Source organism: Lissotriton helveticus, chromosome 3_1, assembly GCF_964261635.1.
Source record: "Lissotriton helveticus chromosome 3_1, aLisHel1.1, whole genome shotgun sequence".
Taxonomy (NCBI): Eukaryota; Metazoa; Chordata; class Amphibia; order Caudata; family Salamandridae; genus Lissotriton; species Lissotriton helveticus.
This window is the reverse complement of record NC_136061.1, coordinates 1,369,503,412-1,369,518,497: the sequence shown is the minus strand read 5'-3', so window position 1 is coordinate 1,369,518,497 and position 15,086 is coordinate 1,369,503,412. Positions and strand designations below refer to the sequence as shown.

The window sequence follows — 15,086 nt, the reverse complement described above, 5'->3', positions numbered from 1 at the left end:
CCCCGCCCGTTGGTGAAGCCCTCTATTTTGCAGGTGGGGCTGCCATGGGCCAGCTGGGTGTGGAAGACGAGGCGGGGGCGGACGCAGGGCTGATGAGGGGCAGTTGCGGGGCCCGCGGGTGATTGCACGGGGCCCGGGGCCTCTTCGCTCAGGGCCCCAGCCTTCTGCTCCTGGGCTGCTCCGTTTTCCATCAGCTTCGCCGGCGCAGCATCCTGTGCTTGTCCGGGTGGGGCTGGGGGGGCAGGACGGGATCTGCTGAATTATAGATGCCGGCGCTCTCTCTCTCCCCGTTGGTAACCGGAGCCAGGGTGTTACTGAGAAATTATGGAAACCGCAGCACCAGCTGAGTCACTGACGCTGGGCCCAGCAGACTGAACGCGGCAGACAAAGCACAGGCCGGACGAACCAAAGGGAAATATTGACCGAGAGTAGGAGCCTGGAACAGAGGCCGCGAGGAAACCGGAAGAGGATGGACGTGAACACAGAATACAGAGAGAGAGAGGAGCTGAATTAAGCACTCACCGGCTGGGGCGAGGACTCAGCGACTTCTTCTGGCGGCGGATGGGGCGAAATGGCAGAAGAAAAGCGCCGCCATTTTCGGATTCGGGGGCGTGTTTTTGAGCAGTTGAGTGACGGATTACGTTACTGATTAAAAAATGCAAAAAAACACGCCCCCGAATCTGCTCAAGCCGGGGCCTGAACCAAGTGACGCACATCTCTTCCAATGGCTAGCCTCCATTTACAAAGCTAGCCAATGGAAGAGAGAGGCGGGTTAAAGCCCCACTGTAGAAGTCATAAAATCTTCGGCTCCGCCCACTGCTTCGCAGTGTGACGGCAGCCTCGACCTAAAAACGATCAAAAAGCAGGGAACAGAGGCAAGAAAAAAAATGGCATTGTCATTTACAATGTCAATAGCTTAATCTCTTGCAAATGCGAGACCTATTGCATTTGCACCCACACACACAGAGCGCCCCCACACACACAGAGCCCCCCACACACACACAGAGAGCCCCCCACACACAGAGCCCCACATACACAGAGCCCCACACACACACAGAGCCCCCCACACACACTCAGAACCCAACACACACACAGAGCCCCCCACACACACAGAACCCCCCACACACACAGAACCCCACACATAGAGAGCCCCCCACACACACACACACAGAGCCCACCCATACACACACAGAGCCCCCCACACACACACACAGAGCCCCCCCACACACACACAGAGCCCCCCACACACACAGCCCCCCCACACACACAGAGCCCCCCCCACACACACAGAGCCCCACATACACACAGAGCCCCCCACACACACAGAGCCCCTCCACACACACAGCCCCACACACATAGCCCCACACACACACGCACAGAGCCCCACACACACACTCACAGAGCCCCCCACACAGCCCCCCACACACACAGAGCCCCCCACACACACAGCCCCCCACACACAGAGCCACACACACACACAGAGCCACACACAGAGCCACACACACAGAGCCACACACACACACAGAGCCATACACAGACAGACAGAGCCCCACACACAGACAGACAGAGCCTCCCACACACACACAGAGCCCCACACACACATAGAGCCCCTCCCCACACACAGAGCCCCCCACACACACAGAGCCCCCCACACACACAGAGCCACACACACACACACAAAGAGCCCCACACACCCACACACACACAAAGAGCCACACACACACACAGCCACACACACACACACACAGAGCCACACACAGGGAACAGAGGCCAGAAAAAATGCTCACAGCGAGGGAACGGAGGCCAGAAACAACGCTCACAACGAGGGAACAGGAGGCAAGAAAGCAAGCGCAACGAGGGAACAGGGGACAGGAAAGCAAGCACAACGAGGGGCGCAGACGCCCTGATTTTAATAAGACAACGTGCAGGAAACATAACTACATATAAGTTCTGCGAGAATAACAGGCGGTTAGTGAGAAAAGTGAGAGAAGAGCTTCGCACACCCCTCCCTACACAAAAGTGCACCAGAGGAATTTCCCAGCCTGAGGGAACCCTCTTACTCGAGTCCCAGGGTCACTCGTCACTTACTCGAACCCCCTCTACCTGGTCCTTTATAATTACCAACAGGCTCACCTTATTCCTCCCCTCGCCCTGTAACAGAACCACAGAGAAACCACAAGTGACACAGCACGTCAAAGACTCCGCTTGGCTTTAAATCCGGTACAACTCCTGCTCTGCAAACCCAAGCATCATCACACAAGGGGGCATTTCAGAGTTCTTTTTACTTGTTATTGTTGATGCAGTGGTCGCCAACTAGATTCTTCCTTTTTTGCAGCAATGCCCTCCTAGGGTGCTTCACGTGACATGGGCTGGGTGGAAATTGTACCTATAAAAACACACCAGCAGACTTAAAGCTGTTTTTCATAAAATTGTGTTGTCTTTTTTGTTTGTTTAACATTTAGGTTCCTGCACATGTTTTGCATCTTGTCGCAACCAGGCTATTTCCTTTGAACAAATGCCCATGCCTCCAGGATTCATTCAGCTGACAGGGGTTTGTAGCAGAAAGTCGCCCAAAATGTCCAAGCCCCGCTGGAGGCAGTTTCTGTCCCCGTGTCTCACCGCCTTGTTGACTTGAAGAGGTTTTGCATTAGAATTCAACCTGCTGGACTTCCTGTGCCCTAATGGATTCCGTCATTTGGGCCTAATTCACACCGAAATGGGCACTTGGAGCGCTGGGAGGTGGGAAACATTTGCTAAAAAGATTAGCCCATGTTGCTTAACAAAAGGAGAAATGTTTCCGCCAGAGAAAAGGTTCTCACCCATAGCTGGCGTCTGTGTTTGCATGCGTAGTGTGCCGCATTACCAGGTCACCCGCTCTAAAAGTGAAAATAAAGCGCTTTAAAGTGAGAACAAACGCCCTAAGCTGGCACGCTTGGCTCCACTTTCTCCCCTTGGGTTTCAACGTTGCCAGATGTATTTACTCTGCTGAAGGACATTTCGACTTTTCCCCACTGTTCACACGAAGTTCACAGAAAGAGGCGGGGCCATGTGAGAAATTGGCTCTCGTGGGAGCCAGGGTCAAACTGCCTGAGGCTGATTTTTTTTTTTGTGGGAGACAGACAATGCTCGTAAATAAATACATGTGCGAGCGATCCAGTGTCTGTCAAGTTTGTAGGCAGAATAAGTTAACAACTCCCCTCAGCCCGCTCATGAATACAAACACTGGCAGAAAGCAGCCGGCTTATCGTACTGGAAGCTGAGGCGTGGGAGCAGCTCCTGGGCGGCCGCCGCCAGCCCCACCAGGCACAGCGTGTGTAAAGCGGGCATCAGCCAGCCCCGTGTCCCCCCCATGCCCTTGGCTCCGACCGTGCTGTGCGAGTCCTCGCCGCCTTCCCTCCGGACGGTCGCGGTGGTAAATCCAAGTCAGGGGCAGTCTGAGCCAGGGAGAAGCGAGCTCAGTGTACCGCCGCCGGCAAGCTGTGAGCTCAGAGAAGGCGGGAGTGCAAGCACAGACACTAGACACCCTAAACAGGAACTCTGGTGAGACACTCATCCAACTCCCCAGCAAAGGCACCTGCGTCATCCCGGGCACAACACGAAGTGCGGTGTATTCAGAAAGCGTGTAATTGCCCCATTTTTAGTGTGACTTAGTGCTCACACAGGCCGGATTTTAACGCTTTTTTTTTATTTGCGTGTCGTGCCCGAATGTTGCTTTTAAAATGAGTAAAGCAAAACTAATTCATCGTTGCTAACGGAGTGCTCGTGTGCCACATGTATTAAAAGCAAGCCGTCAGGAGGGCAGTCGAACACCACCATCTTTCTCCGAGGCCATGTAGGAATGCCTCGGAGAAAGGCACGTCATTTTCTGATTCGGGGGCGTGTTTTTCTTTCTCTCCTCTTGCCATTGGCTGGAATGTAAAATTCCAGCAAATGGGAAGAGGAGAGAAAGAACATGAAAAAACACACCCCCGAATCCCAAAATGACGGGGCTTGAACTGACAGACGCCCCTCTCTTCCAATGGCTGGCCTCCGTTTAGGAAGCCAGCCAATGGAGAAGAGGGGCGGGTTCAAGCCCCACTCTCTAAGACATAAAGTCTCGGAGCGAGACTGCGCAAGCGCAGCCTTTCGCTAGCCGAGACCTAAAAATGGTCTTTTTATTTATTCATATGTCAAGCCCAAACTCTGACCCATGTGTATCTTGGTGGTAAAATGAAGAGCCTCACAATAGAAATGAATGCGTTTTGCTTGTATCTATCTATCTATTTATCTATCTGTCTATCTGTCTATCTGTCTATCTAATTATCTAACTATCTAGCTATCTAGCTATTTATGCATAGATAGATAGATAGATAGATAGATAGATAGATAGATAGATAGATAGATAGATAATCAACCCAGATGTCCTCTATAGAGGCTTCATTCTTGGAGAGGACAACATTGCTAAACAATTTGTTTTAGTGCACAGCATTTTCTTCTATGAATCGTGAATATAATAAACATAGAAAACATTAATGCAAAGGACTGGGCAGACAAGCACATTCGTAAGAGGTTTTGAGTAGACAGTGGGATGAGACTGGACAGAGAGGCTTATGCAGTGCTTAATTTGAGCCAGTAGTTTCCGGTGCTCAATACCAGCATTTAATTGCAATTCAGCAGTTGTGATTGGTCTGAGCGCCTCGGTTCAGTGCTCAGGCAAGGAATGGGAGATTGGGTATGTTCTCCACCCAGGCTGTATTGCAGCCTGCATGGAGAACATGCAAAGTGTGCATGATATTTGACCAGCCCGAGAGGGCTGGCTAAACAGTCATGTGAATTTAGGAGTGGGCAAACCCCTGCTCCTCTGCCATTGAGGTAGCCCTGCTCTCCCCGCAAAGCTGCAGCAGGAGGAAGCATAAAATGATAATAACCTCGAGCTATTCTCATTTTATGTTTCCTTTCTTTCACTGCTGCAAAGCAGTGGGGCGACGCTCCTCCACCTTAGCAGAGGCGCCACCACTGTCTAGATTTCTTTCAGAATTATGAGATGGGCTTAAGAAAATGCCACAACATGGTAGTCAGAAAGGAGAAAGGACAGCCTCTCGCTCGATATTTGTGAGCTGACTGAAGGATAAGGAGAGCAAAGCAGATGACCGGAGTACATACTGAATTTCATGTGTAACTAGAACACTTGAGTTGGCCTTTGAGATTTAGCCTGACTGCTGATTACTGCTTTGTTTACAGAACCAGGAACTTTGAACGGACGATTTTCTGTTGACAAAGAAACAGTTTCAGGGGAATCTAAGCTGGGGACAGAGCAACAGTGATCCATCAAATAGGAAGACTAAAATGCAAATTGAAGGGGCAGTGGTGGGAGAATGGCCTACATTTTATGACCAACTATGACCAGATCCCATTTTTTTAACTGCTAGTGGTAAATAGATGACTCTTGTGCATCTGTTGAGCTTAAAAGATAGTTGTGAAGGTGTGTGTGGCCACAATATTGTTGTCCACTCTTATGAGGGTTTGAATGTTGAGTTCATATCTCAGAAAGAGTTGACGGGCCTGGCTAGGGTAGCCACATGCACGTAGCATAAGGTGGGACTTTTAAGTGAGACCTGAAGTACACCGCATGAGTTAGGCGCTTGATGAATGAACCTAACAGGGATGTGTGTGCCACTTGTGTCCAATCCAAGAGATAAGATTTCAGCCAGGACAGCGCTTAGAAAGAATATGTGCGCAAGCAGAGCCTCAGAGAAGTCGGTGTTGAATGTAGACAAAAGGTCTAGATAATCAAGGCAGCTACTCGTCCTTGTTCCGCTACCTTTCGAAGGTTATGTAAGCTTGCTACAAGAGGTCACTGCGTGCAAGAAGTGCAAAGAATAATGTTCAGTAGAAAAGGTTATCTGTCTTTTCCCAGTATCTTAATTGGAAGGAGAAGAAGCGAAGTAGAATTAAATTTGCTGAGAAAAGCAGGTTCATGTGTAGATCTCTATTTTTCATTTGGAAGTTAAACTAACAGCCATTTTCATTCTGTAGGAACTGACATGAATGTTTTACAAATGTCTCAGAGATATTATAGTAGGCTTATTATTACTTCATGCAGTGCAGCAACCAAATATGCTATCCTACGTTGCGTGAGGGGAAATAAACAGTGAGGATCCATATCTACTAAGATTGTCTTGCTGCTACTATCATTCCCTGCGTTGGTGCTCTAATAATGCTGCCTAGCATGATGCATAGCCCTGCAGACATGAGTGTGTACTGTTTAGCATAGAGTATATACTGGAAATACTATGTCAGTCCGCACTTAATTTGTAAAAAAAATAAGTGCCAAGGTTCTCGTCAGGAGGCCACTGCAGCTTGCACCACCCATTTCCATTGCCAGCACTGCCAATGACAGTACCAACACAACTACTAACCATCACACTCCTAAGGGAGGCCCCTTTTGGCCCTTAGGGCAGGGTGTTGTGCAGTGGTGTAACACAGGCCCCTGCAGCCCCGTGGTGCAGAGAGGCCCCAAGTTCCAGGGGGCTCCCTCAGCACAGTACTCCACCCGGAGAGCTCCTTAATGGGTCCGGAGGAGGACCCCTTGATGTACCTTGAAGGAGGCCCCCTCAAGGTTTGTTACACCAGTGTTATAGTGTAACTGAAAGTCAGAAAATGTACTGTTACGTTTTATATGTCCTGGCGGTGATAAACAGCTAAAATCGTTTTAACTGCTGTGAGGCATACTCCTTCCCTAAGCTAGCATTGAAGATTCCTTAAAATACCCGTTAAGCTGTAATTCATGATTGGAATAGAGTAGCTACGCCATGTTTGATATCTTTGGAACGGTGATGATAAATCCTCTTTGGTGTTAAAGTTGGATTTGACATTACCATTTTAGAAATGGCACATTTAGAAGGTGGACATTTTTCTGCTCTTAACTGTGCTCTGTGTGCCTATAGCCTGCCTCCAATACATGTCTGGGGTGGGTGACAGCTACACTTTGTGCATACTCTCTAGACAGTCACACCACAGGAAGGGCTGGGTGTGATAGGGGATACATCAGTATTCATCTGCACACTGATAGTTTTCTTGGGAAGGGAGAGGTGTTTCACACTTACATCTGTATAGGTTGTGTCCTACTCCCACACAAAGGGCTGATTTACCCCATATTAGTTGTCTGGAGCCATGACTGCGCAGAAAGGCATCCTGGTGCACTTCAGAAGGCTCCTTCATCAAAGGCACTTTGCAATATAAGTATGAGTGCTCTGGCCCTATCAAAGTAGTGCACTAGTGTACCTGGTAGAAAAACTGCTGGAGTAATGGCTGCTGTGCTGAAGGATTGCCATTTTGCTGTGTCTGACTGTCTAAAGAACTGCTTCCTTGCTTTTATGTGCTGCCCTGCTCACTGCTGACCTCTGCCCTGCTAGAGGACCAAGGACTAATACCCAGAGTGATTTCAAGGGCTTGCTGGTTTGCCCCCTGTTCTCCCCGAGGTCTCAGGAACATCAAAAGCCTTGTGGCCTACTTTGTTCCAGCTCATTGCACCATTCCGTCAGGACAAGCGCTCTGTAGGAGTGTGTCTGTTTACCTGCTGGCACTGCTGAGGAGTGAGCGTATTGCTTATCCACAGCCCCGCCCATTTGTTCTACACATGGGAGAGCTCCTTGCTACACACTTGCTTCAAGATCAGCGCTTCCCCTCTTGATAAGTGCCCGAGGAGCAACTCTCCTTTTTACCCTATTACTGAAATGAACTGAGCTTCCCCCATCAGGAGTGACTGAGAGCCGCGCCTCTGCTGACACAAGTGTTTAAATATGCAGTGCCTCTGGGTTCCCAAGCGCCCCTCGCTATGAGCCCCGCTATGAGCTCTGACCGGCGCATGTTCCCCGACTCTGCATCCCTGTTGCCCTGACAACTGAAATGCGCTGGGCATGCACTCTGCCGAAGTAGAGTGGGCAGTACAACTGTGTGCCTCACCTCCGCCCCGCGCAGGGCAGCAGCGTGACTTGCTGAATGGCAGCTGTATTCCTCATCAAAAGGTATTGTATATTACAGGGGCCATGCCATCTTTGCCACTGATCAAACAACATCACTGGCAGCTGGGGGGAAAGTTACTTGGACACAATCCCGCCCCCCTTGAGACCACATAAAGATGGGTTGAGTTCTGATGCAAACCCTGCTATTGAGCTATTCTTGCCAAGAAGAATTATCATAAAAGCTCTAAAAGAGGAACAGTTGATTTAAGCACTGATTTTACATTTATTTTTATCAAATTTATATCTCTTGATCTACTGATTGGATTTTTGTTGTTTCGGTCTTATTTTACGCAGATAAATATTCTCTTTTTCTAAGCCTCCGTGGAGTCTTTTTGTGGTGTATTCATTACATTACTGTGTGTGTGTGTGTGTGTGTGTGTGTGTGTAGGTGCTATAATTACAACACAACTTTTAATTACGATCTAAATTTAAACCTGAACGTCATCATGAGCATCAAAATATATATGTCACCCCAAAAAAAGCTACATTCCCGCACTCTACTCAGTGGCGGCAGACACAATCTGGGGTCGCGGACAGGGGCCATGGGGGTAAGGAGATGTAAAAAAAGTAAAATAGACTTACCCCCTTGCCGCTCATCTCCCGCGTTGTCTCTCCTCAGTCTGCCGACCAGGAAACAGACAGGCTTCCCTGAGCCAAACACAACGCTGTAATGCAGCCTGGGTGGAGCGCATGCTAAGTAAGCATGACTGTTTGGTCAGCCCGAGACGGCCAGCCAATGCATTATGCTCACTTCAGTGTGCTCACCACTCCTCCTCTGCCCTGGTCTGTGAGCAGAGCAGCCATGCTCACCCCCATGCTGCCCCAGCAGAAAGGAACAAATGTCATGATAATAACATTGTTATTATAATTGTATTCTTCCTTTCACTTACTGCTGACACACAGTGGGGCGACGCTTCTCTGCCTTAGCGGAGGAGCCGCCACTGACTCTACTAATGCACTATAATGCATGATTCTCCCTGTGTAATTCAGTTTGACTCAACTCAATTTTAGGCCATGTCCTCTCTACGAGGAACGAATGCTATTGATGCACACCTGTAAATGCCAGTGTACATGTTAGCATTTGTGTATGTAACCAGAGAGATGCAGCTTCAACTTCATGGAATGGGGAGCATGGGGGCCTACACCTGGATACTCTGTTGTACTTAAGTTTACAATACAATCCAAAGTTTTGATTAAAATGCCTGCAATATTAAACTATATTCTTTTGAGGCTATACATTACATATACCTGGCAAGATGGCAAAGTGGGTTAACGCTCGTTACTGTCAAGTGAGGTGTTCTACCAGTCATGGGTTGAGATCCCAACAGGGCAAGTTCTGCCCTCCGTCATTCTGAGGTCAGTAACACGAGCCCTAATGAAGTAGCTAGTAGCAAGATCAGTTTTTTAGAGCACTTAAAAATGGAAAAAGTGAGACATGAAGCGCTGCTGAACAAACCATAAGTTAACACTATTCACTTTTTTTAACACGTCTCATCAGTGGGGGTTCTCACTCGCTTCTGTGCATGAATTAAAACAAGTAATGTATTCAACAATAAATATGAGACAAAACCCACATCCATGCACTCACTTTAAAAGTGTAAATATTATACATTTGATTTGTGTACTTTAGAGTATTTCCTGAGATGCTTATTCTATCACTTATATTTACCATTTTCATGCACGCCGAAATTATCTCAAATTATCTCATACGTGAGACATACAACTGTATACCTTCCTAATTTATACTTAGTAACCATGGACAATTTTGAAATGTATCTTATTGATTTCGCCATGAATTGATTTCAATGTATTTTCCTGGTTAATGCATTACCTAGAAAGGTGCATCTGTGCCTGTAATGAAAGCTCACTCACGAATGTTTAGGAGGGCCCACACAGGGGCCCTTTCATGAACTAATGCTAAGGATATTACAGTGTACTTGTATATGCATGTGTGTCATTTTAATCCCGTGTGTTTCTGTTTTTTTTCCGTGTTGTGTTTATGTATTTATTTTATGTATCAATGTGGATGCCATGGCGGTAGCGACTAGGGCACTTCACGTAGAAGTTAGCCCCTGTACAGAATACGTCACTTAGCTTACGCATAAAGCATTAGGGTTGACTGTAATGTCAGGGGCGGCAGTGGGAGAACACAGGCGAGGGAGGTCATTTAGGTCTGGTGAGTAGACAATGAAAATATCTTGAGTCTTTATCGGCAGGGATCAGGTGAATTTCTCTATTAAGCTTCCTCCAATTCGTTTATATCCTGGCCACACCCTCAGCGACATTTTAAAGATTTTGGGGACTCTGGGCCACACATAATTTGAGGGCCCCTTTTCGGAACAGCTTTGAATTTATGATTCAGTTTCAGCTCTTTTATGCCCTCTTTTGTCACTGACAGTGCATGGGCACACTCGTCCAAGTTCTAAATATGTTTACATTTAATATGATGGGATAGTGATGTGTATTTTCAATATTATAATACAGCAGCTACTCACTAATGTTATCACAAGTATTCTTTGTAACCCCGTCCCATTTCTCATATGTGGGGTCTTGTTGTGATCACAAAAGAAACTTTTTTATGGCTGTTGCATGGTGTTGAAAAAACAAACATTTCAGTACATGTCTGTGAACTGCAATTGACTCCCATTTATCGCCCACCTGACAAATAAATAAGGGAAAACGGTATTTAAAGCGATCTGTTTAAGAGTTAGTCAATGTCATCAAGGCAAGAATCAGGGGGTGGGGACTGAAAGGCTGGGGCCATGGGCTAGGGTCCACTTTGCCCATGCCTTAAAACGTCTCCGCACCTCCTTCATTGGGTGTGCCCAGTGCACACTGGTACACTGTGCTACAGTCTATTAAAAGTTACCTGCATTGGAAACCCCACAGCTTTGAAGGGAGGACCAGTGATGTAAAACCACTACTGCACTATCTCTTTCGATGCAGGCAGTACATTGAGGGGCAGAGGTCCATCCGAAGCCCCTTGCAAAGTGCAACTGCAGTAGCCTGAGGGAGGAACCGTGGGCTGTTCCTGCACCCCTCAAAAAGTAAACACCCAGCGGCGTCACTAGGGGGGTGCGGGGGGTGCGGACCGCACCGGGTGACACCATACATGGGGTGACACCAATCTGACTGGTTATGCTGTGTAACAAACACAGCTCTGCAGCCTCGCCTCTGCTCTGCAAGCGCACCTGCTTACAAAATACTGCAGTGTGCCCTGAGCTCGGCTTTCCTGACAGAGTCGGCCCGTGCACTGCCAGAGCCCCCACCCGCACAGCTTGGAAACAGACAGACAGGGGTCAGAACACACGGGCACAGGCACTCCCCCCCCCCCCCAGCTTTAATGGTTTCATTTACATTCTGCCTCTTGCAGTTTTCGTTTTCTCGTTATAAGTAGGAATCCAGCTTATAAAGTATGGATGTTTCACATTTCAGACTGGATTTGGTCACATTTATTTTTCTCCTATTGGCACTTATCCAGATTTTTCAGTGATGAAGAAATTAAGTTGGAAGTAGTATATTTTCACTTTTATTTAAGTGATAAACGTGCACAGTACTCGCACCGTGGTGTCTTAGTGTGTTAAGGAGACACATACAATAAAGTATATATTCGCCTGAAAATATTAGCATAACAGTACTAACAGATCCCCACACGTGCAGGTATGTAAACTTCATTTGGAAATCGTTTTTTAATCTCCCTTATGCGCAGCTATCGAACGGCCATCCGTCAAGCGTATCGCAACAATTACATAGTCCAGTATTTTTCAGCGTTTACAAATAAATGGAAACAGGGATCGAACTTTGGGAAGATAAGAGAATTATGCAGTTTTCCCAGAATCACACAATTTGGTGAAATCCGGATTAGGATCTAAGGGGCAGATTTACAAGCCCCTTGCGCCTCTTTTACGCTGCTGTTGTGTTACTTTTGTGACGCATCGGCGGCGCAAAAGATGCGCCATGGTGCGGGGTATTTACAACGTCACACATCTCCGAGATGAGTCATGTTGTAAAGCCCTCGCCAGAGGGAGGCGTTCCATCGCAAGGGGGGGCGTTTCGGCGCAAGAGCGCCTCCTAAAAGTCGCTGAGTGAAATCTACAAGATTTCACTCAGCCACTTTTAAGGCCATGCTGCGTCAAAACCCTGTGCCTGCTTGAAGGGAGGTGAGGAAAGGTAGAGATGGGAGCTTGCAAGAGGGAAGGAGCAACAGGAAGTTAATGAGCAGGATTGGGAAAGGAGCAAGAAAAGTTGGGAAGAGAAGACCAAAACAAGAAAGATGGATGCAAGAGGAAATAGCCTTTAATTTGCTTATGTTTTAGGAACATCGCTACTAGTCAGAAGGTAGTAGGAAGTTGAGGGAGTCGTTAGGAGCACTCCGGGTTGAGTAACGTGCATTCTATTCCATAGCAATTCAACTCTATCGGCTCCAACTATTTTGAGAGTTTCATTATTAATTTCTTTACCAATAGTTTTCACATTCTGTTTTGTAGGTTTGAGACAATATCTCGACACGTTGCGATCTGCGCTATGATAAACCAACCAGCTTTATCAAGAAATGTATATTTGCTTGTTATTGATGAGTGAGAACCTGGCTTCAGCTTTCATGTCCCCCACAGATAATGACATCTAATGCAAAATGTATTTGTATAGGGCTATGCAATGCTCAACGTGAAATGCTTATGCCAACTCCTCAAATTTTAGGGATTCATACAAACTAGAAGATGGAATATATGAAATGCCTATATTTCAGAGGATTTCAAACTAGGGTCTAGAAGATTTCCAGGCTATCTACACAAGGTAAACATCCTTAAAATTAATAGAACTAGAAATTAGTTACACAGTATCCTAATGCCACTCGTAGCTAGGGCCACTGGAATTATGCAGCAAAGGTGGGCCACATTATGTGGGAGGGTTGACTAAATCATGCAGAAAGAAAAGGGAAATCACCTGGTGTAATGTTGAATAATTTTTGATAGGGTGGTATGGTCCTGTTATTTGCCAACTGTGTCCACTGGCGGACTCAGAGCGGAGGAGTTCCATGCGGTAAGTCATGAGGGGGTGACACCATGAGTTACCAGCACCGGGTGACACCAACCCTAGTGACGCCACTGTGAACACCTTTGGGGTGGCACCATCTCTGTCTTACTTCATAGGTGGCACATAATCAGTGATCTTGCTGGCAACCTATTTGCCCATGCTTCAAACTCTTCAATAAGACGATTGCAGTCACGGCCCATGCAGGTAAGAACGGTGAGGACAGACGGCCACGAGGGAAAATTAAATAAATAATTAATTTTCTCTCGTCGTCTGTCGAAATCTCCCCCACTCGGCCCCACTGCTCTTACCTGCACAGGCCACAGCTGGGCGAGGGTGCCGGAGCCAATGTGTTCTTTATTTCCATTAAAACGGGTGAACAACCCCTTGGAATTTTGTTAGCACTAAAAATACACCTGCACAATCTATATTACACAAGTGTCAGCTGCCCCTTCTGTGTCTTCAAAGTACCCCAGAGACACAGAAAGTGGATACAAACTCCTGCTGTGTCCCCGAGACACCCTTGTGCTATGCAAAGTGAGGCTAAGGTGCTGCTACTCTCACTCTACATTTAACCTCTTCTATCAGTTTGCAAATTGAGTTGTTTCTCCTCATCATTACTAACTATATAGCTCTAAATAATGTTTTACTTTTCTCATCTGAGATCTACCTATTCTAGTTTAATTAAGATCTTTGCTGCAAACTTACCAAATGTCATATCCTCCTTCCCCATCAGATCAGCAACCCTTCATCAAACTGTATACTATTAGAATATTGAGTGCAAATTAGTAACTATAAACACAACTGCCACAAGCAGGAGCAGCTAAAACTATTTGCATGAAGCCTGTCCTTTCAGGGCCCTGTGCTGCCGCTGCTAAAGTTATTTATATATGTAAAAATCGTAGTCTGCTTTTGTGCAGTGGTGGCTGGCATTGATCTGGGTGGCGGGGAAGGACAGAGGGGTGAAGATTTTTTTTTTTTTAAATACACTTACCTCATCACGGCCATGTCTCTCCTCTGCTCCTTTTCCCGACGAGTCCCAGATGTGAAGCAGGGAGCACACAGGCTCCCTTAAGACAATCACAACGCTTCTGTCACCATGACAACAGCGTTGTGATTGGTCTGAGATCGTGGTTCGACCCTCAGACGGGGACTATGAGCCTGTCATGTTCTCCACCAGTCTGTAATACAGCCTGGTGGAGAAAATGAAAAGTGTGCATGACTTGTTGGCTGGCTCAATACGGCCGCCCAAACTGTCATCCACACTTAGAAAGTGCCCCAACCACTCCTCCCCATGTTCTGTGCCTTAGCGGAAGACCCGCAGCTGCTTTTATGAAATACATTTCCAATAAAGCAAGTAACCTTAGCCACCACTTAGTGTTGCCAAAAATGAGACATTTGTAATCTCAGCCCCACAAAAGATTGAGACACTCATAAATATGCAAAATTTCACTTGTATTTACTTGATGATATATATATCTTCAAGATATATAGATACGAATAGTACACTGAATTTACCCAAATATACTGACTGTCACAATATTTTAGTAGTCGATATTCTGCCTACCTCATTTTTGTAGGGCTATATGTTTGTGCTTGCTATTCTGAGATGCAATCCCACTCAGACCTATATGATCTACCTTGGGTTATGTTCTCAAGTTACTCTTTCATTAAATTACAGCCTAGATCACCACATCTGTGTCTAAATAAATAAGCATTGTTTAGCTGTCTCCTGTACACTGTTACACATATGTGGGCTAATATTCTCAGTAGTTCATTATTAATAATTTGATTTGTGTTCCCTACATGACAATCATTATTAAAACAACTGTCTTCAGATAATATTCTTCTTTCATGCCTTTTGCTTTAGTTTCAATAGATGCTTGAATCATTTGATGATGGTAATTCTTGTTTATAAGTGTGCTCTGTTTTCCCTATTACTATGATTAAAAATGTATATATGTCTTTCAATCCAGTTCAAACACACTGTGTAACACAATTCATGTCCAGTTAATCCATCCAATCCTAATATTAAGTTAACATATTTTGTGT

The 15,086-nt window shown here is 46.5% G+C and overlaps 1 protein-coding gene across 1 annotated transcript in view; it reads left to right on the top strand.

Moving 5' to 3' along the window:
• LYPD1 (LY6/PLAUR domain containing 1) overlaps positions 1 to 15,086 on the top strand; it is a 295,470-nt gene that overhangs the window by 191,085 nt on the left and 89,299 nt on the right. The window lies entirely within an intron of this gene.